The 24,671-nt window shown below is 38.4% G+C and overlaps 1 long non-coding RNA gene across 2 annotated transcripts in view; it reads left to right on the top strand.

Annotated features, from left to right (window-relative positions):
• Positions 1-6,296: 6,296 nt before the first annotated feature.
• Positions 6,297-24,671, top strand: part of LOC120374236 — a 136,247-nt gene continuing 117,872 nt past the window's right edge. For both annotated transcript variants that reach the window (XR_005585955.1, XR_005585953.1), the window contains exon 1: positions 6,297-6,421. This is a non-coding gene — a long non-coding RNA (uncharacterized LOC120374236). The remainder of the gene's footprint in view (positions 6,422-24,671) is intronic.

Genomic DNA, 24,671 nt, shown 5'->3' with positions numbered 1-24,671 from the left:
GTTTTAAGAGTCTGGTTCTTGGGGTTATTTTGACCTGGCAAAGTTCCATAGGGCAAATCATGGGAAGCTGTGTAAGAACTGTATGTTCCATTATAAATGTTGTTGTTAGGAAAATAATAGGCCTTCGTTGTCCATCACAGGACACAGGTGAGGCCCGTTGAGGTTAACCAGTGGTACTGGTACCCTCAGGCATGGAGAATTTGGCCTCTGAATCTCTTTCACAATAATGTTAACATTTTAATACAGTACTGATTCAACATTTTATGTAACATCCTAGACTGGTGCGGCTTTCCATCCTCAGACATAACTTTCATCAACTTCCATAGTTTTGGGCCCAAGGAAATAGTTTTTCATGTATATATTTCTGATAATGGAAGGGCAGGTGATTGGGTGAGGATGTTGGGGAGAAGTGGATGGTGAGATTCTGTGGTAGCTGAGAAGACATAAATTATTAGTCAATGCTGCAAAGAAAAGTCAGAATAAAATGAGGGAATCTGAAAAATTAAGCAGCAGATCCCAAAATAAAAAGAATTAATACCAACAAACTGCTTGACTGAATATCCTAGGTGAAATTCTGGTACCACTGAAATAAATGACAAAATTCCCATTGACTTCAATGGAGTCAGGATTTCAACCCCCAGACTTCTGGGTGGTTCTTTGAATTAGACATAGTCCAAAACCATTTATCTGGAGTCCTCCATCCATTCCTTTTGATTTTGAGGTTTAGATAAAATAGGACCCGGATCCTAACCACATCCATTTTTGGGTTTCCAAAATAAATATATAAATAAATAAATCTGTCTGACTAGGTTTTGTAAAACCAAAACCTCCCCTGGTTTTAGCTGTCTCTAAACAAATCAAACTTTCTCAACTTCACACACCACCACCTCATCTTTTGAGATAACTCTCTAAAGGGGATGTTTGTGCTATGTGAACTCTTATGATTTCTTAAAGCACAGTGAATCTAATCACCTGATTTTGTTAAGTGTTTGCTTGACTTTTCAGGCAATACTGCAGTGTGTACAGGAACATGGAGTCCTATCCTATAAGCCTTACTCACCTTAATAATTATATCAAAGTAAATGGGTCCACCTGTGTGAATAAGAGTTGTAGGATTGAGCCCATGAATGGACTGAGAAAAATAATAGAAAAGAGTAATAAATACACAGTGCTTTGAGACTGCATGGGTTACAGTATTATTATTAGTCTTTTGACATTTTTATTTGGGTCCTATAAAAAGGTCTTTGGAGCTGGCACAACAATGGTGCAGGTAAACTTCTTGCATTTTGAAAAGATCTGGTATTTAGTTTATGGGATTCAAGCCTGAGCAGATGTGAAAAGTTCAAAAAAAGGAAGGCCAGATTAAATGTACTTTTGTGGTTCAAAAATCAAAACAGATGTTATTATTCAACCACAAAAACATCTACATGAATTTAAGTAACATTAGGTGTTGGTTTAAAATTTTTTAGTGAATAATGAAACTGTTACAAAATTATGCAGGCCAAAATTGTTTTAAAATGTAACAGATATAATGAATATTTACACTCTTCTAACTAGTGAGTGGAAGCATAAATAGGTCCTAGAAGGCTTATAGTGATGTAAATGAGCTCAGTTTTGTGGGGATATGGTGAAGGGGGAAAGATAGGGTTAGAAAGAAGGACAGTAGAGGGTGAATGTAGTCAGTCTTTCTGTTTAGCAAGATGTATTGATTGAAGGTGGATGCACTTTATAATTGTCTATAAACTTTTATGGGCACCTGCCCATCTGACAAGTTGACCTTGGCAAAGGAAAATACATTCTGGAAGTGTTTAGAAGCCTTTGGCACAGGAATGAGAGGGGTCATTAGTATGTGAAGAAACATATTGCAGTCATGCCATAGACAGCTTCTTATGAAAGAGTCTTCTCAGAAATGGATGACATAGGTAGGATGGCATTGTTCTTATACTCACACATCCTCTTAGTAGATGTTATTAACATTCAGCTGTTATGTTCTAGGTTCCTGTTGATTCGCAGTGTGGCCCAATGGTTAGGGAAGCCAATTGGCCTGGAAGTCTGGAGACCAAGATTCTGTCCCACTCTACCACTGATTAGTGTCATCTTGGGCAAATCACATGAACACTCTGTTTGCCCTCCCACACTTTGTCTGTCTTGTCTATTTAGACTGTAAACATTTTGGGATGGGGACTGTCTCTCAATGTGTATTTGTACAGCATTCAGTACAATCGGGTCCTGATCTCAGCTGGAACCTAGAGGCACTGCTACTAATAAATCAGGATAATGTATGAAAATGATCTGACCGCTGTGGCAGTAGACTGAGCTCAGATGCAGTGAAGATCAGCGAGCACATAATTATCAGCACACAAATTCAATCAACAAAAGTTATTACAAGATAATATTTTGCAAACTCCTTCTTTTATGAAAAGTACCATGAGATCTTGAACATTGATTTTAAGTTCTTATCCAACATATGAGTAAGTATGAAACACAAGAACAAGGGAGGGAAGAGTCTAAACTAAAAGCAGGACTAGGCATTTTGAATAGGCCAGAACTGTATTTTTTTACTAAAGAAATAACCAGTGCCAATCCAGTTTGCAATCAGTGACTTCAGCTATTACTTCATCTAAACCATGGTAACATTTAAATAGGTTTTGCAAGTGACTTTTGCAATTGTCATGTTCTGCTCAAGAATATACATGATACAAGTGGTAATGTACTGATAAATGATTAATACACCTATGAAACCATAGGTCAGTGGTTCTCAACCAGGGATCCAAGGCTCCCTGGGGGACCGTGAACAGGTTTCAAGGGATCCACCAAAATAAACCAGAGAGCAAGGCTGGCATTAGAGTCACTGGGCCCCAGTGCTGAAGCCTGAACCCTGAACCCGGCTGAATGGGGATGAAGCAAATTTAGTTTTGATGGCATGGGGCCTTGAACAATTGCCCCGCTTGCTATGCCCTAATGCTGGCCATGGCTTTCAATCTAATGGATACACAGAAAAACACTTTTTGTGGCGCAAGTGGGCAATGGAGTTTTTATAACATATAGGGGGTGGGAGGGCTCAGAAAGAAAAAGGTTGAGAACCCCTGCCATAGGTAACTATTCACTGTAAAAGTGATTCCATTTATTTGCCAATAGCTGTGGCTTCTGGTATTTTTGTGTTTTCAAGTGCTTAAGTGGATGAAGTAAAGTCAGGGAACAAATTTCCAAAAGCGCTCAAGTGATTTAGGAGCCTGATTCCCATTTCCAGAAGTGATTTAGGCACTTAGGCACAGACTTTTAAGGGCATTCTGTGTTGCTCTGCTCAGCCTTGCAAGGCTTCAGTGATTTAGATGGTTAAGTCCCATTTTCAAGCGTGAGAAGCCTAAATCCAATTGACTTTCAAAGAGATTTTATGCTCCTAAAGCCCAGGTTTTTAAAGCTATTTAGGCATTGCTCGAATAATATTGCAAGACTGATAGCCCTGATTTTTAAAGGTATTTCTAGATGTAAATCAATAAATCCTAGATATTTTTGAAAATTCCACCAAGTTCCCAGCCATTTCTTTAGGCACATGCCTCAAAAAATCTGGACCCTAGTGTCTACGTTAGTTTTGAAAATTGGATTTAGCCACATAAATCACTTACAGTGGGATTTTTAAAATTACCTAGGCACATAACCACCATGGCCTTGCAATGCTGAGCGAAGCAGTGACTAAATACCTTTACAAATTTGTTCCTTAGGAGTCTACATCCCATTGCAAGTCAATGAGATATAGGATCCTAAGTCACCTAGGGCTAAATTTTTAAAGGTATTTAGGCATGCACTGGGCACTTATCTGTGAAAATTGTATCCATGATCTTATATACATATAAACCATGTATCAGTGAAACAGTAACGTTTCTTTTTAGATCCCTATGCAAAAAACACATATTTTTTCCCCTAGTTTTGAGTTAATATTATTCCATTCTCTCACTTTAAAAGGGTCCACCCTATTTTCAAGGAGTTTCTTGTTTCAATTTCCAGGCTACATGAGAAAATCATGACATGAAAAACACAGATGACACCCTTTCTCTTTGTGTTCTTTTGCTAATGCAGATGCTAAATATCTTACTGATGTGAAGGGGCTGGAGAGAGCAAAGTGTGTAAATAATTTAATAGGGAAAAGGGTTGTAAGATAGCAATTCACCAGAGTAAGGACAATAGAGTACAAAATGCCATAAAAGATAATAGGCTTATATGAATTGGCATGTGTTAGTGATTATGCAATCATTCATTTCCCACAGCTTTCTTTTTATAGGAGACTTTGGAAAATCCCTACAGAACTGGCCGAGTCATTTTTTTTTTAACCACAACAGGTTTCTTTACAACATGTCTAGGAGTGGGCAATTAAATATTTTCACATTTTAGGCCTTGGTGGGTCATTTTCATCTGTTAAAATCAGTAGCTTTCCATCTCAGAAAAGCCAACAGAAGAAGGCAGAGAACTATACATCTGACTTTTGCTTCAAGCTGAGCAAGTCATCCTCAAATCACGCACGCTGTGGAAGCATGTTGTTTCTGAACTGCATCGGACTGGGTGATGAAGATCCAAATAGGAGCAGACATTTCATGTAACTGAATGTTTCTATCACAGTTTGTTCATGCCTGATGCAACAGGCACCAGGGAGGCTGGAGAGAGGAATTTTTGTTCAAGTGTTCCCAGTTCTGAGATGGACATGGATTTCTTTTGATTAACAGCTGAGTTCTCTTCACTCGCTGGCAGAATTAGCATTTTTCTTTGTTGCTGTCATTTTTAAAAAAAATACTCATATTTTTGGCCACTATTTTCCTTCTCAGCTGGACTTCAGAAAATAAGGCTTTGGTCCACACTTCCAATATTTTTAGATTTTTTTTTTAAAGGTTACTATCTTTTCAGCCTCCTTTGACTAGCCAACAGTTGGCTCACCGCCTCAAAATGTTGTTCTTGCCTCAAGTGAGGCTGTTGATGGACCTAAGCAGCATCAGTGGTGCCTCATCAGAGTGACTCATACAAGAGAATGTGTAAGGAAACTGAGTCCTTGTGTGGGTATTGTGTATTCCAGGCCCACCTTCTCTTGCTGAAGGAACTCTCCTTTGAACTTCTCTCTGATCACATGCAACCTCAGCTGGGATTAGGCTGCTAACCACTCAAGTAGCTCTTTACCTCTATTTCCCAAATTCCCTTTTCTGTGCCTGCATAGCTAACAGCTGGGTTGTTTGCCCGTGTTTTGAACTGCAGTTCGTGTGGCTGTCCAAGTTGTGAACTGACCAATTAAACTAGTTTGCTCTCTTTTTACTGATATCATTTTCTTTATCTAAGTTTTAGGCTACAGATCTGTGAATTTCAATAGGGACCATTCCTAATGGTTAGAGCAAAGGGCTGGAAGTTGGTACAGTCCCAGCTCTTCTACTGACTCACTTTATAACCTTAGACAAGTTACTTAACTGCCACGTGTCTTAGTTTGCCCATCTGCGAAATGGATATAAAATACCTACCTGATTGGCACCTGAAGGAAGAGTGGAAGAAAGGCTTGTGACTTCCAATCATTTAGAAATGGATAGAAAGGAAAACTGAATCTTCCCCAGGGATCAGTTTGGAGGCCCACAATTATTGCTCAATTGAGTCTTATATCATGTCATATACCAAACCCATCCACAAGTTTGCAAACATATCTGAATGTGTAATAAATTTACAGAGGGAAAAAAAAACATTGCCTGTTAAAATCTGCAAGTGGGTTAGAATGATTAATGCGGTTGTATATATGTTTAGGTGAGGTAGAATTAAAAGGAAACAGCTTAGATTAGGCCCAAATGTAGTGTGATTTCTTAAAAAAAATAAATAAGAAAATGTATTACAAAGCTGAATAGGAATATAAATGTTTTCATAATTAAAACGACATTAATAAAGGAAAACCATATTCTTCTCACTTTCAGCATTCCTGTTTTGAACTGAAACACAACAGAGACCATGCATGAGAACTAGAAAGGGGAAAGGGGGGAAAAAAGACAGTAATGCAAAGTGAAACTGTGCAGCCTCTTGTCAAGAACAGTGAAATGTGAAACCTATATATGAGCCTAAATGGTGGAAGCTAATTTGTTCTTTAGAATTTCTTGTGTTGTAATTAGGAATGGGCCCAGCAGTAGTGTAGCCAGCAGTGAGTGCTTACTCCAATTCAGGATTTAGAGTGACCTTAGACAGCACAAGCTGTGTTCAATTAGTCTGGGAGTTAGCATATCAGGGATGACTACAGGATCTGAGTATGTTCAGCAGCCTAAATAAAGAATTCCCTTAATACTCTTTCAACGGTCTTCTACTCCCAAACCAAACCACTAACTGTAAAGTCCCCCTGAAGAGGATTGAATATGGATTCAAACTTTGTAGACTGGGTCCATTTCTGGTTTTAATAAGCTACCATACACAGGTAAGGAATATTTTTAAAGAGGCAATTTCCCTTTAACATAACCATGGTTCCTCCTCACACTATAAAATACTTTTCAACAGCTTTGTACACTGCCTTACCTATGAGGTTGGTGAATTTAAATATATTTTGAGGTATCATTGGAAATATTTTTGCAGTGAAGAAAATACAAACATCCTGTAAACTCTGTGTTGTCCACTATACATTTTATTAAAGAGTGCATATATACCAGTCAAAGTTACTATTGCAGCTGTGCATTGAATGAGCCGCTGGGTTTCTGGTATTTAAAGTACTGTTAATTTAAGGCAATGAGTTGTGCATAATGTTTATTAACTATGTTTTAATGACTTGACAGTTTTCTAAAACACATGCCGAAATATTTTAGAAATCACTTAGTAAATGTAGTTTTAATTCTTTTGCCATATTCATGGGCTGCTACTTACTTAAAAAAAAAAGAGAGATTAGACGGTTCAGATTTAGAGAAGCAAATTGCTTGTTAATCTGCAGGTATTTCTCTTCTTGATATGGCCACCAGTGTCTAATCTTAACAACACAGGCCCAGTCACTGTGCTTTTTCATTAGAGCTGCAGTGAACTGTTTGCCAGGAACTTGAACTCTGGTGAACAAGCTGCTCCAAGCTTGCAAGCTTTTGTATGAAAATGTACTGTTTGGGCTACTGTATTGAGCTGCTATATAGCATGGTAAAGATAGGTATGAGATCACTGTGTCAAGAACTGTCATTACATTATTCACTATCCCATCTCAGGTTATCTTGACGTAATTAATACAGATTGGAGGGAAATGGTTTCCATCCAGGAGAATTTTTGATCTTTTAAAAAAAATTCCTAGCCCAGACTGGGACCAAAAATTGAAATCTTGTTTTTTTGCAAACCAAAGATCTTGCGGGAGGAAAAGAGATGAAGTCAATTGAAACATTTCATTTTGATAATTTTGAAATGTTTCACTTCAATATTGACCTTTTAAAATAATTTATGAATATTTTTTAGTGTGTTAACAAATTTCAAAACAAAAGATTGTCCCAGACACGGGGGTTGATCTTACAACATTAAAATCAAGGGGAATTTGGTCACTGATTTCATTGAGAGCTGTAACATTTATTAGGTTCATTGTGTCCATAACTGAGAACATGAGAAATCCTGAACCCCTACACCCAAGCCTCATCAGCACATTCCTCCTCCTTCTCCCCCTCCTCCTCCAACAACCACTTCTACCTATGGTCCATGGCACAGAACATTATGTCACCAGTTGCTTTACTTAGGGTGGGTTTAGAGGGGAACTATTAACAACAATGTCCACTTCCCATTAAAAGGCGTGTTTATCCTCCAATGACTTTTTCTCGCTCTCTCTTTTAGAGTTTATTTTTTCCCTATTATATATTTTTCCTCTCTTACAATTTTTTTCCAATTTTTGCCCACTTTTAATTTCTCTATTAACTTTCATTAAGCTCATGAGCTTCTTTGCCAGGTAAGTTTTCCCCAAGTTTCCATAGCTCTATTTTTCATCAGCCACAGACCTGCAGCAAAATTTTGTCAAGCTGAAGGTGTGATGTAGAAGCATGATGTTTTATAATATGGACTAGTTAGCTATTTTTCATTATGTAGTAATTTACATATTCAGAATCTGTTTTTGCTGCCCACCTTTAAAAATGTCGGTCTAAAGAATAACATAGTTTTCAGTGCATTAAATAAAAATTTGCTTTGCAAATTACCTTAATCCTACAGAAAGAACTAACTCTTAGAGCACAAAACCTTCTTCAGGTCCTACAAAGCATTAGAACATCTCAGGTACTGGCTGCTGGTTTAATAAATGGATAGGATTTCCATTTACTTCAGGCAGGCTTAATGTATTGTTCTTGTACTGAGACAGTCAGAATGAGTCAGGAGCCAAAGAATACACTTTATAGACACAAATAATCGTAAATTCAGAATGTCACCTTTAGGCAGAGGCATTTTTATTATTGTTAGTGGAGCTGCTGAGTAGGTTTGATGTTTTATTCTCTTGGGGACTAAATGTTCCAGAGTACCACAGCCCTATCTTTATCAGGCTCACAAGAAGGGAGCACAGCCAAACTTGCTTCCTATACTTCTCTATGATTGATAGCAGATGGCATGCTTTAAAATAAACCTATCCATTAGCAGTCCTCTGTGTTTTTACTCAAGGCATTTACAACTGTCTCAACCAGAAAACACATTCGCTCCACAAGCTAGTTTCAGCCCGCAACAGCTGTACAGGTGCAAATCTTTCATTAACTCTTAAATAGTGGTGAAATAAATGTTACATTTTATTTTATCTTTTGGTGGAGAGATCATACTTCAAAGGAGGTGGTGGTGTGGGGGGAATTCCATAGTTCATTTACATGGGGTAGAGCTTTATTTTATTAAAACAATATTATGCAGCAGTATATTTTCCCTGGTATCTTATAGGTCATGTGGGTATAATACTCTACAAGTTTGTTCCCAGGGATATAGTTTAAATGATAAATTACCAATCTTGGATGAGAATTTACCAAAAAGAGGGAGAGACACAGACGTACATGTACAGGGCCTGAGCCTGCTCTCCATGATATTAGTGGGATTTTCCACAAGTAATTAGTTGCTGAAATCCATCCATAAATGCAATTGGTTTTGCCTAGATTTCTGTAGAATAGTCATATATGTTACACTTTTCCAGGCCGTGCTTTGAATACAATGAGCTTCACAATACCTCTCCAAACATTGGTACTCTGGCAGCTAGAGCTTAAAATATTACTACCACATCTTTAATATTAGCATATAACATTAATATTAGACAAGATCGTAAAATATTAGTGCCAGATAAAAATGTATTAACAGGGGCATAAGAGTCATTAAGCAGAATAACGATCACTGACTAAATGGATGCTGAAACTTTAACAGGCGAACCAATGTAGATGATAGAAACTTCAGAGAGACAAGAGGACCCTTTCATTTAAAGGGATGTTGGAGAGACTAAGGTTAGGGATTTGAAAGCTAGTAAATAAAACAACACAGCAGGAAAAGTTATATAGAATGTGCCATCTCATTAGTGGCTATCATGCCCTATGTTATTTTTCTTATGTTGAAAAGATAAAACAAGGAGGCAGGCAATATTCTGTAGCAAATAAGTGGAAATTGGGGCATTTCTGTATAAATCTAAAGTAACAGGAGAAAAATACAAATGTGCTCTCAGCACTCTAAATCCATGTAGGATAATGTAGGTGCTAAACAGATTTATCATTATGGAATATATCTGGAGTGCCCTTTTTATGACAGAAACAGCAGAGATAAGTGAATCTGAGTTTGAATCACTATGCACCTTTGGCAAATATTTTATAGTAGAAATGCATTGAAATAGGATAAAAACAACAAATGTCACATGTATGTTCACAATAAAAATGTGAAAACCATAGGTAAGAGGAGCTAGTGGGAGCAGCTGGCTGTGTAGAGGCCAGTGGAAAAGAAAACCAGCATTTAAGAATGAAAGGTCATAAAAATATCACACTATGATGTACCAAAAATGTGTTAAATACAGTGGCTGTGGGCAAAAGTGTCAGCTCTTAGGTGCTCATATGTATCAGAGCCAGATTTACTGAGGGATCAAATGCTGGCCAAGCACTGAACTTATTCCTTACTCTTACAAGTGCCATTAGAATGTTAGGATCAATTTTTGGCACATATTGCATTCCCTATGGGATAGCCTGGCAGTGTGAAGGGGCCTAGCTTGTCAATTGAGTATTCCCTCATCTTGTGAAAAATGTACTCCCTCCCCCCCCATTAGTTTCACCAGAAATTAGAAAATTTCCAGACTCTCGAAACTTTAGGTTCTGTTGCTGCTATCACTTTCTCTAGAGTCAGAGGGGAACTGTTCATCATGTTTAAAAACACATGGATGGTTTTCCCATGAAAGTTTGAAAAAAAATCACCCTGTCGTGAATCAGAGTGAAAAGATGAAAAAACTCAGATTTTCACAAAAACTGATAATCTGCAAAAATGAAGGTTCAGGTCAACTGAAACATTTTATTTAAATAATTTTGAAATATTTGATTTCAATTTCAACCTTTTTCTCTTTAACTTTTATAGTATACGTTCAATTTAATAACAAAAAGTCATTTTGAAAATATGAAAATGAAAAATGAAAAAAAAAAGACGTGGGACATTTCAACACTTTCAAATCTTTTGTCAACATGGGAGTCAGGAAATGCATTGAAAATAACCCTCTCCCACAAATAGTTTTGGTTTGGGGAGAAAATGTTTTGTTGAAAAATTCCCGTGTCTATTTACAACCAAGCTAGGGACTGGGCATACAACTGGAGAGGACCTCTTCCTTAGGCCTACCCCACCATATTATGCAGATGCTCTGTGGATGGACTCCTATTAAAATGAACTGGAGTTTTTTCCTTTGGAGCCCCTAGATAATTGGGCCCAAAATGAAATGTGGAGGGAAAAAATCCAGACCAACCGTACAGAGTATAAGAGCATAAGTGGTATAAATTCCTAGCTCATCTCTCCTGTTGACTCTTGTACCAGGGGAGTCTAGTCATTTGACACTAATGATGCAAAGCCCCAAAAATAATTTCATAAATGAGCAGTATAAATGGTGTACTGCACTGTAAATTGTCCCAATTCATCATCCTTAAAGAAGAATGGAATGGCAAAGGAAAGATGGCATCCCTTTTTCTTCCTACTCCATCACTAATCTACCTTATCCCCCAGCACAACACTTCTCTTTGAGATCCCTGACTGCAATGTCTAACCTTTTCATTTTGAAAATATGATAAGTCTATGGGGTAATGGGAAGGTTGCAGATTGCTGTTAGCTAGTCCACCACTTATTCTGGTCACTAGCTACCACTGTGTAATGAAACTCTATTTTCCTCTTGCAGTCCCTGATCCAGCACACAGACACACGTGTTTAACTTTAAGGATGTGAATAGATACACTGACTTCAATGGGATTACTCTTGTGCTCAAAATTAGATATGGTCTGAAGTGTTTTGCTGGATCAAGGCCATGTTCCTCTAAAGCAGGTAAACAGCCAAACAAAAAAGATATACAAAAGAAGCACACATGAATCTTTCAGGCAGTTTTAAAATAAAGTAATTTAAGATTTCTTCAGTTAGTTTTCCAATGTTTGTTCCACTACTACTCAGTATTTACTTGCTAGACCCCCCACCACTGTAAGACAGACAGCCCTCAGCTGGTGTAGTCAGCATGGAAGACAATGGCGCTATCACAATCTACAACAGCTGAGAATCTGGTCCTCAGTTTTCTACAAAGATTCTTACCACAAGTGTTTCAGCACTGTTAAATATTCTGAGAAGCTGTCTAGTTGAAAACATACACACAATTCCCACTGTTATGAAGGTAGATGTGTAAGTGTTTACTGTTAAATGGCCAACACTACATATATATTTCCATATTTAACATTGTTAGTAAGATGTAGAACTAAAAAGGATTGCAAAGGAATTAATAGATTCATAGATTCCAGGACTGGAAGGGACCTCGAGAGGTCATCGAGTCCAGTCCCCTGCCCTCATGGCAGGACCAAATACTGTCTAGACCATCCCTGATAGACATTTATCTAACCTACTCTTAAATATCTCCAGAGATTAAGATTCCACAACCTCCCTAGGCAATTTATTCCAGTGTTTAATCACCTTGACAGTTAGGAACTTTTTACTAATGTCCAACCTAAACCTCCCTTGCTGCAGTTTAAGCCCATTGCTTCTTGTTCTATCCTTAGAGGCTAAGATGAACAAGTTTTCTTCCTCCTCCTTATGACACCCTTTTAGATACCTGAAAACTGATATCATGTCCCCTCTCGGTCTTCTCTTTTCCAAACTAAACAGACCCAGTTCTTTCAGTTTTCCATCATAGATCATGTTCTCTAGACCTTTAATCATTCTTGTTGCTCTTCTCTGGACCCTCTCCAATTTTGTCCACATCTTTCTTCAGATGCGGTCCCAGAACTGGATACAATACTCAAGTTGAGGCCTAACCAGCGCAGAGTAGATTCTGTAGGATGTTTAGATCCTGAGATCCTCCTTGTATTGCTGAGGCACCAAATGACCGCACTGCACCTTTAAGTGGGGGCTGGAGCAGAAGGGGAGGGATTTATCTGGCTGGCTGAATAAAGGGAGCAGTACTTTATGGCTGGGGAGTGGTCAAACTGCTGCCTCTCTGGAGTAGGTACCTAGAATGTTCCCAATGAGCTGATCACCTAGATCTGGGCAGGAAACAGCTTTCCTAAGCTAAATTTCAGAATTTTTTCTCATCCCAAAATTGGGGCAAAAATTTTGAAATTTTTTGCAAACTGAAAATCGGAAAACAAATTAGTTCAAGTCAATCAAAATGCTTCATTTTAATAATTTCAAGACATTTCATTTTAATTTTGACCATTTTAATTGTTTTAAACAATTGTACTACTGTTAGGTTACATTTCTAAACAAAATGTCATTTTGAAATGGAAAGATGAAATTTTTCATTTTGAAAATGTTGAAACAAGATGTTTTGACAAGTTGAAACTTCTTTTGTCAAAATGTTTTTGAGTCAAGAAATTTGAAACCGATCCTTTCATGGAAAAGTTTTCTGTTTTGACTAATTGCCCTTTTATTGGCGAAAAAAATGTGAAAAAACTGCGAAAAAATTGCTGATCAAGTCTACTTGCTGAGAGTTGCTACTGAAAAAAGTAAATTTGGAACCTCATTCTCCAAGTAATATATGTTCATAACAGCTCCTATGAGTAATCCCATTGACTGTAGTGTGGCTACTCCCAGGAATAAAATTACTCATGTGCCTAAATGTCTGCAGGCTTGTGACCCTGGTAGGAACTTGAAGCCTTCCTCTGATAGATATCCTGATCCAGCAAGGCACTTAATCACGTGTTCATCTAAGTAACAGAACAACGTATATGCTTAAAGTTAAGCATATACTTAAACACTTTGCTGAATTAGGGCCACAGGGCATAATTTATTATGGTACCTCATTTTACAGCAAACTACTTAGGGACTTTATATTAATACAGTTACATTTAATCAGAAAAAATGTTATTCCCCTCACCCTGATTAATCCTTTTATTGATTAATGACTTAGAAATGTGATGTTACTAAGCACTGAAAAAAAATCTCTCTGGCTTAAATCTAGGCCTTCCCAGAGCTAGTAGCTGCCCCTCAGCAATTTCAGCCCCTCTTAACTCAACTAAGGGAGAAATTACAGTATAATCACTGAACTGGTAGAACACCTGGGCAATAGCCAAAGGGGGCGGGGTTTTACTCTTGGTTGATTTGGCATTTCTTTGAATAAGTTGGATTTCTGATAATGGCGTCTATACCTCCCTGGCAATGCTGCCAATATTACATTTTTATTTGCATTTAAAAAGGAGAGGAGGTTAAAAAAACACTCCTGAGTCAAAACATAAAATAAATCACATTTTAGAAAATTAACTTAATTAAACAACCAAGTAAAGGAAAGGTATTGAAAACTATTGTATGCCTAACATTACATGAATTTACACTGGTGGTAAGAAATGTATATACACCATACTTGAAATAAATGCAGTAACATGGTAGATGCAGTAAGATGGTAAGCAAATGAGATTTAAACAAAAATGTAATGCAGAACACTGGAAACAGTATTTGAACTGTATACAGGGCTAATTCATTGCACATACACATTTAAATGTGCAGTCTCTGCTTTTTACATTTTAACTCTGTTCTGAATGAAAACTTCTGTTTTATCTTGTTATCATATTTCTTAGTGGATGGAGATGAGTTGAGGTTGTCATAATATGTATTGATAATAAATAACTTCATCTCAAAGTGTTTGCAAACATTATGTATCCAAAAATCACGTCATCCATCACTGGAGTGGAACATGACACCCGTTTAACCCAGCTACATTCCACAACAGTTTGGAAGAGGAAGTGATGAATAGTGTATCCAGTTGTAACTGCAGGAGGACTTTAGGACTCAATCCAACATGCATTGAAGTCAATTGAAACTCCTGTTGACTTTCATGGAAGCTGGATCAGTCCCTTAGGTAAGTAAAATGCAAATGCATGACCTGGAATTTGGCCAGTACACTAGGATTATGATGTTATTATTGTTCAACAGTTTTTCAGTGACCACCAGGTCAGGATCTCAGTTTTATGTTTTATCTGATGTTACTTCCAGCAGCACAATGACCACTAGCATTATGTTAGGGCATTGATTCAGTACTGACTCAGAGGGAAAACTGCCATTTTCTGAATTACTAACCATTCCTGCAACACCCTGCATTTTCCTTGGAGATCGTCCACACAAGCAATGACCAGGCATGACCCTGGGTAGTTTGAGAGAGATGTTAGGATCACAGTCCAAAGTTGCATGTTTGTAAGCTGCAGATAAATTCTGTCTTCATAATTCCAGTATCTAGGAACAATACCACAACAAGAATATCTAGTGTTATGTTTTTCAAAGGAAAGTCTGTTTTCATTTTACCTGGAATGCTTGCCATACCCACTAGAGACTGTACCTCTCCCTTTGCTTTTAAGTGATGCAATGGCTTGAGGCAGGGTGGTGATGTCAGTTGGACTGGCAGGTACAACATAAACAGAAGCAATCCATTAAGGGGGGGGAAAAACTTTTGGAGAAGATTTTAAAAGTTTCCTGATGGATCAACAGCCTTGAGATTAAACATTCCCACATGTAAGTTGACATTTTAAAATATAAAACCTATGAAAGATAAGAAGGAAATTATGAGAAATGCAACCTTAAATATTTTGAAGCATGACTTCCTGGATTATGTGTCAGTTGGCAAAACTTTCAGGGAAAAGATGCACAGAGTGTAATATACTTCTTTGCCTAATACTTTTGTTCCTGGCCATTAATATTTTCATGTACTAATGCTTCCACACCTACAGAAAATACCTGAAGTATCATTTGAGTGATGCTTTTAATCTCATCTGTTTTAGATCAATCTTTCAAAATGTGTTGGTTTAACAGTCAAGAAAGCACTGTCAAAAAAGAGTTATTCTGAAGAGGACAAAACTAAAATAAAATTGAACTTCTATCCCTGTTTAGATGTGGTTCATGCCTTGCTAAGGATCCCCAGGTGTGTGTGTGTGGGGGGGGTCTGAATCCAGGGTTCTATCCTGGGTTAAAAAAAACAAACAAATGACAGAGTTATACAGTAATCAACCAAACACTGCTTTCAAGATGCAATGTGACAATTACTAGTCAACAGGGAAACACTTTTTAAAAAATAAGGGGTGGCCACTTGATTGAAGTTGGCTGACAGACAGGAAACTCCACTGCCAATAGGTTTGAGTCCTGCTGGAGTCTTAACAGACCACAGTTTCCTATTGTGATAAAAGTGTGACACACTGGAATCCTGGTCAGGAGGCTGAATTTTAGTTTCTGGCCCCCGACTGACCTGACATTGGTCAGGATTACAAAAGGTTAATACCTCTTTGATTGTAGTGGTCATTATTTCTTGGTTGCAATTGACACTGTTATGGTACATCTTCCTTTTATTTATGAAAATCCAATGAAAATAAAACATAATGCCAGCCAAAAGTAACCACCACAGACTCCCATGGCCAATTAATAAAACACAAATAAAGAGGTCTAGGATGTCAGTCAGAATAGACAACCAGAGACCCTGGACACAAGAGGATTATTCTTCCCCCCCCCCCCCCCCTTTGACATCTGTCAACAATTACATATGATCACACATGTTCAAAAACCAGTTTCTTCTGCAGTGGCCTGTTCAGCTGCTGAAGTGGATCCCCACTTGGCACCATCTTTTTTGTGTAATTGTGCTGTGATGCATCAGCTTCAGCATCTCTTTTTAAATTGCAAATATATTAAGAGTTCCAACAAAGAACTCTGTTTCTGCGCCACGGTCAGAGTTTTGTTCTCCATCTCTATGCTCATGTAGTTTGCAAATCGCTTCTGCAGAATGGTTGCTGTACTTGTACGCATGCCACCAGACCCCTTGTGCCGGATGAGTTTGCATTGTGTGGTGATTTCCTCTTCTTTTATTGCAAACAAATCTGCTCTCTATTTGTTTACTCTTCTATTCTGTCTTTATGTCTTGGTGTGCATTTTTAATTAGATGCGCTTCAGTTCTTTCATTGCTTGTTGACGCTTTCATGTGGGAAGCACAGTTTTCACTAGCTCTGCAAGTATTTACTGTTTGCAGATTCAGGTTCATTTATCATAGAGATGATTATCAGTTGTACTACTAATAATTTGGTCTCTAATTAATCCATTTGTTAAAAATTCAGATTGCTATGACTTAGCTTTATTACCTAGGTCTATTACAGAATGGTCAATCGTCTCACCTGGCAACTAGTTTCTTGTAAAGAAAATTTGTCTTTCCCTAGTGAAATTCTTCTTCATGAAATATTCCTGAAAGCTTTGTGTGACTTTGTCTGGCAGTTTGTGGCACTGCCACCAGAATTTACTGTAGAGCTTCAGTGTCTCTGGGCTGGGCAGTGTGATGGACTTCACTCTCTCCAGTTCTTTTCAATACCACTGGTTTCCAGGCAGTCACTCTGAGCATCTCTTCTAGTTCTCTTCCAATTTTGCTTCCAGGCTGAATCATTCAGGTGGCTTCATTAGCTCCATCTTTGCCAAAATTGAGTTTACCTCTAACACCATATTGATAAAGGTGTGTTATGCAGGATTGCTGGAAAGAGACTGAACTTTATTTCCTGGCTCATGACATGATATGGGCAGGGTTACAAAATATTCACTGTCTCCTGTGCCTACTGTTATACCCTCTCCCAACCCAGGGATATATTCCATGCAGACAGGGATCAGAAATTTTCCTGCACTCTGCCTGCAGTGAGATATCTTGTCTCCCTACATATTCCCAATAGGGGGGCATTGTGGTTGGCCTGCTTTCTGGCTTTTGTTGCAAAATTGTATAGCAAGATCATAGGACTGCATGATAGTGCTGATATGAGTTATGTGGCATGCCTAGAGAAGGAGCAAGCTTCCATTTGTGGTGCCAGGATGGCATTTTCTTCTGTCATCCACTTGGCCGAGGGGTGATGGTAGTTTTTGGCTTCCGCTATAGGTATGAATGGGGTAAAAGGGCTTTCCTATAGGTTTTTGTTTAGGGTTATGTTTTGAACATGAAAGGCACTGTTTCCAAGCTAGATCCTTGTGAAAGCTTATGCTGTTGATTGCATGGGGGCAGCCACATATCACATTGTGATTGGCTAAATATTGAGCATTGGACAGGAGATGAACAATATGAACTAATAGATCTTTTCCACTTTTAATTTCTGTTCTCAAATGAATCTTTGTTACTGCTCTTAGACATGGAGCCAACTGTTACTCACAACACACCAGATATTTTCTTTTTTGCTGACCTGTAGCTCAGCAGAGAAGCTTTCAAAGAAAACAAACATAAAACTGTGAGAAACTAAGGGAAGATACGGACTGGCCCACTCATTAATTCTGGAATGTGGAAACTATGAAGACATCATTTTTATTACCAGTACTGGAAAGCAAAGTCACTGAGTGGGCTGGAATACAAGTTATACTACATGCAGTAGTTAAAAAAAAACCTGCAAAAATGGGTGTAACCCTGGGCTTCAGTACAACTGGCCTTTCAGCCCCCACTTGAGATTTGTACATCCCAAGGGGAAACTGTGGTTTGGAATAAGAGTGTGCATTTAATTTCACTTGGAGAACTTATTGGAGTTGGCACGTCAAGAAAGAATCTGAAGTATATTTTTTGTCATGGTTAGTGGCCCCTCACCACTATGTTTGATTATTTTGGAATGGGAAAAGTTAATTCTTATAAAATATCGATTTACAATTCATGATCATGCAGGTAGGGTGCATGGATTCTGCCAGCTTGATCATAGAACTTAAATCTTATTCTAGCTCTTTGCTGTGAGAAAATAAAACTAAAATGTAAAAAAGCTGAAAACACAGCCTCTGATTGCTCGGGGAATTTTGTTAGTCATACATTATCTTTCCTTGTAGTATAAGATATTTTGTCTCTGCTGAAACCCATAGCAGAAAACTGGCCTGACACATTCCCCAAGATTTCTAATCCAGAGCAGCCAAATTTATTTTTATCATATGTCTTCTTTTCCTCCCATGGTTATGCAAAACCTAGGAATACAGAGCAAGGGAGAAAGCTAATTTTAAACCAGCAAGTAACTTGCAGTGAAAGATTTCTTCAGTTACGTTCATTAAAATTACTCTGGGTGCTTTTATAAAGATGTAGGTGCCTCCAAATATAACAGGGGTAGATGCCAAGTTGGTAGGTTGAATATTTTCCTAGCAGACACATTACTTTAACCACAGAGCTGGTGGTTTTTGTCTTGACATTCAGTTCAACATTTCTGGAAGTACAAGGCTGTATCTTCAGAAACCATTTGTGAAGAGTTGCTGTTTCAGAATAAATTGCTGCATAAAAGTGTATATGTGTGTGGTGATGGAGTGCTAATGAGAAATATCTTAGGGGAAATAGGGGGCATTGGTACTTTGTTACTCCAGAAGCTTTATCTTATGTTACTTAACTCTCCCTATATTTTAATATACTTTTTTGTCTGTTTCTCTCTCGTTCTAACTCTGGATGAGAATTTAACTCTTAACACAGTAAATTTGTTTTTTTTTCCCCAGACCTTTCTTAGTCCACGAGCATCTTTGTATTTGTTTTCAACTCATCTTTGAACCTATTCTGCTTAACTCTGATCTAGTGGAATAGATAGAAATTGAGTTCCCAGGCTGAAAGCTCAGAATGAAGAATGACTGAATATATGTGCATGTGTGTATGTGTATGTCTACATAATAGCTATAGATGGGTGTAAAATATATTTTACAGAGACCACTGAGTAGACTTTAGATTGTGTAATCTGACAGCTATCTTCAAACAATAGCTAAGTGTGGTGCCTTTATTTATTATGCTATTGGCTTGGTCAATGCTCCACCTGTCTTTATCTTCTTTCGTGGTCTATGTCTAGAACAGCATTCCTGACCCTGTTTGCTATGTCTCCACCCGTCTTCCTTTAAATCCCATCTCAGAACTCATTCCTTCAAGGAGTTTTTCATGGCCAAAAATCTTCGGTGGGCCCCCCATTCATCAAGTTTCTCTATTCAGAAAATCACTTAAGCATGTCCTCACATAATAAAGTCCATGGATGATAAGCACATACTTAAGTGCCATTCTAAATAGGGATGGATTTAAACATAAGGCTAAATGCTTTCCTTAATTGGGGCCTCGGAGCTTTGGATGCTTAATTCTTATGGAAATCAGGCAGCTCATTTAGGTGCCTAACTGTAGGCCTACTTGTCCAAAAGTATTGGCCTATAATGTGTGTGCGTGTGCAAGTGTGTGTGAGAAATATAAAATGAAACCATGTAATTCACAAGTCTCATGGATTAATCTCATAAGTGACTTCATGAGCATATTGTCCCCGGGTGGTTGTCTCTACCTGATGGTCTTGTTTGGATTGATGATCCAATCCTGCAGCCTCATCCATCTAGAATGCAGGATTGCAGTCTGAGGCTCTGGGGCAAGAGCTATTTCATTAACCACTTTAGGAAGGCAACACATAAGTAATACAGAATCATAAGGAAGGAAGGAAGGAACAATGTAAGTAATGATGGGGTATTTCTGATTGGGTCTGGGATTTTTCCCCTGCCTCATCCTGCTAAGTAAAATATCAGGTTCTGAAATTAAGTACACAAAGGCCTTTCAGCCTTTCAAAGGAAGATGAATGTTCCACTGCAACCCTAATATTTACTAACAATTAAAATGCTATATACACCAATACAGATATATTTGGTTCAAATGTACGTTTGAAGTCTATGGCTGTACTGTTAAACTAGATGTTCTATCACTAGAGTTCAGGCCTTCGTGCTTTATATATGTGGAACTAAAGTTTTAGGTCAAACTTTTGGATTCCTTTTGATCTGGCTAAAAACTAGAATGCATCAACCCTTGTACGTAATTAGAAAATGCCCTGAGAAAATGAAGATTGCTAGGAGTAGCATCTTTGTTAAACTCTAGCTAGATCAAACTCGTTCCAGACTGCTCAGATACTGAGCACATTGGTCTTATGACTATATGCAGTCTAAATTGATCTATGAGCCTAGCAAAGGGAAAGAGTTAAGCCTGCTTTGCTCTTCTAGTTGGCAGAAAGTTTGCAGTTTAAAATTACATACTGACTCTGGTGTAGAGACGCAAGAAATTATAGAGCAGACACTGTCCAGGACAACGTATAATTTAAAATGTACTAAAGAATGTATACCACATGGCAAAGTAAGTGAAGTGCTTCTTCAAATATAAGTGTTTTGCATAGAAAGGCTGTAATTATCCACTCCTAGGGAAATGTTTGCATTCATTCTAAATCAATATTTACTATTCATCTCTTGTGTTCAACAAAACAAGGATTTAACATTTTTTTATTTTAATGAGGTACTAAGACTACAATAATTCTACAATGTAATTGTCTTGATACGAAATATTGCTAAATTGTGTTGCTATTTCTGGAAGATGCAGTTTTTAAAAGGAGGGGGTATCCCTATTTGTGAAATGTTACTACAGTAACATACAAACTCAGCCAAGCAGGGAGACTCACCAGTTTCAAAGAGAAGTTAAGCTGCCTGGCTGTTAAGGCCCTTAACTAGGATCATTCGGGTGAGTCTTTTGTCTCCCCCTCGCCACCACAACCCTTCCTGAAAATAGGGAGCTCTTTATAATTATTTCTTTTCAGATTGTGTCAACAGCAACAACAACAACAAAAGGATATAATTATTTTTTTCTGGGTTTAGGATTTGTTTCCAGACCCTTTTTTTTTGCTCCCCTGCTGAAAGACTGTGAATGGTGAACAGTAACGGGGCTGGATTCTTCTCTGATTCACACTGGTGTTAATGGAGTGGCTCCAGATGTATATCTCTATCTGAGCAGAACTAGGACATTTTTTTCCTTGTGTTACAGAGTGACACTGGCATTCTGTCATAGAATCATAGACTATCAGGGTTGGAAGGGACCTCAGGAGATCATCTAGTCCACCCCCTTGCTCAAAGCAGGACCAACCCTCAACTAAATCATCCCAGCCAGGACTTTGTCAAGCCTGACCTTAAAAACTTCTAAGGAAGGAGATTCCACCACCTCCCTAGGTAACCCATTCCACAGCTTCACCACCCTCCTAGTGAAAATGTTTTTCCTAATATCCAACCTAAACCTCCCCCACTGCAACTTGAGACCATTGCTCCTTGTTCTTGTTCCATCCATTTGTTATTTTGAAGGTGTTGCTCTGAATGAAAAAATGTTTGTTTATATGTTATCTAAGGAAGAAATAGTAAAGTAAATGGCCTTTGTAATACTATATAGGAACTATATAGCAACCTCCATTAAAATCTTGGTGCTGACTATAGGAAATGAGTATATCTCAAAAAGGTTCAAAGTTTAACATGGGGTTGAATAAGCATTACCTGAACCCTTGTGTGATGGGGTGGCCTCGCCCCTCACTATCCCCAGCAGCGTCAGACCAGTAGCTCTGACGGAGGGAGTCCCGCCCCGGTCATACTGAGCATGCTCCCAGTGCTCTGGGAGTATAAAAAGAGTGAATTCAGCCAGCCATAGTGGAAGGACCTACCCGGGAAGCTCCTGCAGAGGACCAGCCACTGCCCTTGAACTCGCTGGGGCCTGAAGCTTCCCCTAGCCAGCACGAAGCCTTGCTGTGGGAGGAGACCGAAGAGCCCAAGGAGGCGATGGACCTGGAGACCCCGGAGACCTGTGGGAGACCCTAATGCTCAACTCTGTAGGAAGCAACCCGGGGGGAGTGACAGACTGATACCTGGCCCCCGGTAAGCCTCAGCATGTTTCGGTAAGACCCCCCCTCTGAGCCCATGGCAAGGTCCTACGGCGCTGTTGGGGGCAATCCTATGGACTCCAGCCACTAGTCCATGCTGCCCCGTAACCAGGGGCAATCCTATAGACTCTGACCACTAGGCATGAACCCCTACACCTTGACTCTGCAAAACTGAGCTGGAAACTTTGAAATAATAGCCTTTCCTATAGGTATTTCAGTTCATTAGTCCTGGCTCAAAAATGGAAATGAAATAAATTTACCTGAACGTTTCGCAATCTCTTAAGAAGCCTCACAACTTCCCTTTGTGTGAGTAATTTACAACTCAGATATTTCCTTTCTTTGCAGTGCAGTAATATTCCTCTATAGCATTCCACCTAATCAGTTGCCCTACCATAGTGATATCACAATTAAATAATGAATATGCACTAGTATTAAAGTACTTTGCTGCTTGAGTGTACCTGACATTCCTTAAGACATATATTTGAGACCACTGCCACTCATGCTGACTAATGTTGTCTCATTGTTTCCTTATATTCTCCTGTCTATGTCCATCTGTTATCTATTATGCTTAGATTGTAAACTCTTTGTGGCCGGGACTCATTTTCAATGTTCTGCATTTGTACAGGGCCTAGCACAGTGGGATCTTGGTCCATGACTCGGGCTCCTATGCATTATAGTACAATTAATAAATAATAACATCTAGTCCTCCTTTTTTTAAAAAGTCAGTCATGTATTTGTGGTATTGAAGTGGCTACATCTCAGAATTCTCTGTCTGAAAAACTTATTGCTCATGAGGAATTTCTTTTGCCTGTCCTGCCACAAAACTCTGTCTCCGGGACTTGAAGATGCCAAGGCTATTGACCCCCAGATTGTCCAAGACAAATCTTCAAGTATATGCCTAGGACACAGCGGTAAATTGAGCAGAGGAAAGCAGTGGACCTTAACAAAACAGACAGTTGAATCAAATCATATAAACTGGAAAGACTTTATATAGGAATATCCATCTTTGAAATCCTTTTCTTCTCTTTTATGGTTGCTCAATGTTGCCCACCATTTAAAAAGTTCAGATCCTTCTGGCCCAATGGGAAATATCCCTTCCTGCTGCTATAATTCAAGACATCAGCACAGACCTTTGAGTGAATACAAACTTGTATCTGTGTATTTTTTTCTACAAAGACATTTTGGAGTCGTTCTTGTCCAAGAAAATCACTCACGTAAATGGGGTGAATAGTCCTGAGAGAAGAGCAATCTCTTTCTTCAGGAAATGATATTGTAACTGGTGTTTTAATTCTCAAGATATTTCACTCTCTCAGCACACAGGGTAACAAAAGGCTATATAGTGTCTAATCATTCAACAGTGATTCTGTGAGAAAGCAGAAGGTTAAGAGCAAGTTCCTAAAGTCTCTAAAATCAATGGGACACTAGAATGGGAACTGAAGTGTACCAGAAGGGACCTCTTGAGGGTCATTAAAAAAAAAAAGCAGAAACTGATTATGAACAGAGCTTTTACCCAAAGAACTGGAGGGGGCCAACAAAACCATTCTACTGCACTCCAGTTAAATGTCTAATAGTGGAGATATTTTCTACACAGCCCATAAAGGATAATGAGGAGGGCTTTGATAGCTTTAGAGAGAGTTGTTCTGTCACTGTTCACAAAAAGATCTAAGCATATATTAGCAGAGAATGCATGTAAACACAGAAAGGGAAGATGTTAGCTTAATACTGTGGATTTCATCTCTGTGATGTGGTTAATCTATTATACATGAGAAAAATAGCATCAACCTAACATTAAGGTGCAACTAGGAACAGAGGGAAGCAATGAAACTCTGTGTTAAGGCAATGATCTCACCTAGAGGTGACTAGGTATTTGTAAAGAGTTGGAAATGGTGGCTGATTTTACCTACACTGGACTAGATTCAGATCTTACCTACTCCAGGGCAAATGAGAAATAAGGTTCTGATCTAAAGGCCATTGAAATCAATGGAAGTTTTCTATCAGTTTAAGTGGGGTTCAGATCAGGCCCTAATTGCATTCCAATCAATTTTTCTGATGAGGAAAAATGTGTGATTTAATGGTTCAATCATGGTCCTGGCAGTCAGGAAGTTTGAGTTTTGTTCCTTTTTCTGCCACTGACTGTCTATGTGAGTAAGTCACTCCCTTGTTCTTTTCATTTCCCCTATCTGTAAAACTGGGATAATCACACTTTCCTACCTCACTGGGATATTTTGAAAAATATTTGTGAAGAACTTTGAGACCATAAAAGTGAAAAGTATGATAGTTTTCTTATGCCTCATAGTTATTCAGAACAAAGGAGTCAGTTGAAGATGGAGTAGTGGTCTTAACTACTAGTTCTGGTCTTAATGTTGCTTAACACAGAATAGACTATTAAATTATTTAGGGCCAGATTTTTCC

The sequence above is a fragment of the Mauremys reevesii genome, linkage group 11, assembly GCF_016161935.1.
Source record: "Mauremys reevesii isolate NIE-2019 linkage group 11, ASM1616193v1, whole genome shotgun sequence".
NCBI classification, from domain to species: domain Eukaryota; kingdom Metazoa; phylum Chordata; order Testudines; family Geoemydidae; genus Mauremys; species Mauremys reevesii.
This window is presented reverse-complemented; position numbering and strand designations above follow the sequence as displayed.